At 33.8% G+C, this 2676-nt stretch overlaps 1 pseudogene; it reads right to left on the bottom strand.

Moving 5' to 3' along the window:
- Positions 1-1290: 1290 nt before the first annotated feature.
- On the bottom strand, positions 1291-1959 carry LOC134250795 (serine protease inhibitor 3/4-like; annotated as a pseudogene).
- Between the last annotated feature and the right edge of the window lie 717 nt (positions 1960-2676).

Below are 2676 nucleotides of genomic sequence, written 5' to 3'. Positions count from 1 at the left end.
TATATGGGCTAGTGTAAAATACACATTCCAATGCAAAATCTAAACAGGTAAATATAACCTTTTGATACTTCACCCTTTTACTCAGTTCTGAGTATATTTTTCAGAGAATTTAATATGAAAATTAGAACAAACATTTTCATTTTTGTAACGTCTTCTTTATACTTTATCATAATATGAAAAGTTAACTGAAGATCATTTCTTTTTATGTCCCCGTAATCGATACATATTTTATCTTGTCCGTCTGTATGTCTGTCTGTCTATCTATCTGGCGGTCTGTTTGTCCGCAAAAACTTTAACCTTGACCGTAACTTTTCATTTATTGGAGCCATGAATTTCATGTTTTATGTGTGTATTCCTTGTGACAAGACCTACTTTGGGTATCACCAAATTTGACCTTTTGATCTTTACCTTGGAATTTGTCCCATTTTACACAAAAATGCCGAATTTTTACTTTGGCCATAACTTTTAAAGGATAGAAACTAGTACTCTCATACTTCACATATGTATTTTTTTTTGGCATGACCTTTCATTGGATACTGAAAAATTTAACCTTTTGACCATGACCTTGGAGATTTTCGAAGTTATGAAAAAGACTTTTTTACCCTTGACCATAACTTTTGAACGGTAAGGGCTAGGGTTTTCATCTTCACATATGTAATCCTTGTTACATAAAACCTTTCTTAAGAAACCATCAACTTTGACCCTTTGACCTTTTAATATGACCTACCTTTCAAAAACTAATCCTTAGCCATTACTTTTGAACAAGTGGTGCTAGGGCTTTCCCATTTTGCAACTGTATTTCTTGTGTGAAGACCCTACTTTGGGTACCAATATATCTAAATTGTATTTAAGAACAATTTAATCGTCGCTACGTTACCACACATGGGCATAGCTGTTTCACAAACACATCTTTATATATGTAAGAGGAGTCGCGGATAAGAGATGGATACCCCAAAGCGTAACAGACGGACATCCCGATCAATTTATACCCTCCCGCTTTTCAAGCGGAGGATATAGTAATGTATAATACTGCTGATTTTTTCTGTCAGTACGATGATTTCAACCATCGAAAAGCACTGTTTACCTAAGCCTTTAGGCTCGATTAATCTTTTACTCCCATAGATTCTGAATTATCGCATTGACCTTTATATATATCTTTAATTGTATAATGTTATAAGATCAACATATCATCAATTTATTGCCAATTAGCTCAGGTGAGCATTTTGTCCAATATGCTTATTTATCTTCTTTTTGCCTCCTTAAAACTCAGGTTTAATCCACAGGGAGTTTTTATTCTACGGGGGTCAATTTTCTTCCCGTGAGTTCTGCAAATTTTGGGGTGGTGACACTTTTTCTACGGGCAAAAGGGTCATTTTTTGACGTCGTATAATGACCGGGGGTCATTTTTCGCCGTAGAATATTGACCGGGGGTCATTTTTCGCTGTCGACTCTCACGTTTGAATTTTGGAATGGAAACGATTACCGGTACATCCTCTCGAAAAAAAAATTCCTTTTTAAGTTCTTTATATGTTTCCGAGGTGAGGCTTGATATTCTAATTTGGATAGCCCGTCTATTTTGTTTGAGCATTGTTTGAGTATTTAGTATGAGCATGCTCAGTTCCTCTCCTTTGTAAGGAAGATTTAACATTTTGCAGTCAAGGGACTCAGAAACACTGTACAGCCATTTCTTTTTCTCCATATGCATCGTATCAACCATTTCCGCCTCATTCTCGGAAATGTACATTTTTTCTGATTTTGTTTTCGATGATTGAAATGCATTTCTCCAATTGCCTTTAAAGTAAATTGCATTTGTAAGGACAATCAGAGACAGGGTATTTATACCTCCTGTCGGGATTAGTTCCTTTGTTTTATTATTAGTCTGATCTTCAACACACGTGTTTATTCTGGATTTCCTACAAAGTCTAACAGTTCCATCTCGCTGTTGTGATACCCAAAAATCTAGCATATAAACAGTATGTGTGTGTACATGTGTTTTATGAGGGTGTATGTAAGGGTGTCTTTGTACATGTTAACCAACTCTTTTCCAGAGGAGGGTGACGATCCTATGTATATTTGCCGAGCCAGAAAAAAGACAAAAGACGTTTTTTTTTAATGTACATGTACTATTTTTCATGAATATAATACATATTTCGTATACGTGTATTCGTCGTCAAAATTTCAATTGATTTTTTTTAATGGTTAGAAATTTTATTCATCTGATTTAATTTCAATAACACCCGAAGCATAGAAAGACTATACAAAATAATTGCTATTTTTTTATTTTGGAAAAAAAAATGTTGCCTTAGTTGCCACGATAAGAATTATATAAAATTGATTAGAAACACAATCTTCTTGTTCCCAAGAAGGCAATTTTAAGACACATAATTAGATGCATTGGGTTTTGCATTCGAACATCGATTATTTGGAATTCTAATTTTTGTCCAATTAATTTCTCCTCTAAAAGTTTAAGTCTGACTTTAATCAATCTGGAATTCCAGAAGATACTTCAGGGGACTATACATTCTATTTTAATGTCAATGTTAATGTTTTAACGGTGTTGCCATTTACTTGTAAATACTTAAAATAGAAGAAAGTTTTGATTAGATAATTAAGATACAAAATTGTAATTAAAGGGGGGAGGGCAACTTTTTAATGGAACAAAATTTTCTCCATACA

This window comes from Saccostrea cucullata, unplaced genomic scaffold (genome assembly GCF_032062105.1).
Source record: "Saccostrea cucullata isolate Sc308-1 unplaced genomic scaffold, CSIRO_AGI_Scuc_v1 ctg1714, whole genome shotgun sequence".
Lineage (NCBI taxonomy): Eukaryota > Metazoa > Mollusca > Bivalvia > Ostreida > Ostreidae > Saccostrea > Saccostrea cuccullata.
The sequence above is the reverse complement of the archived record's forward strand: the minus strand, read 5'-3'. Positions and strand labels throughout refer to the sequence as shown.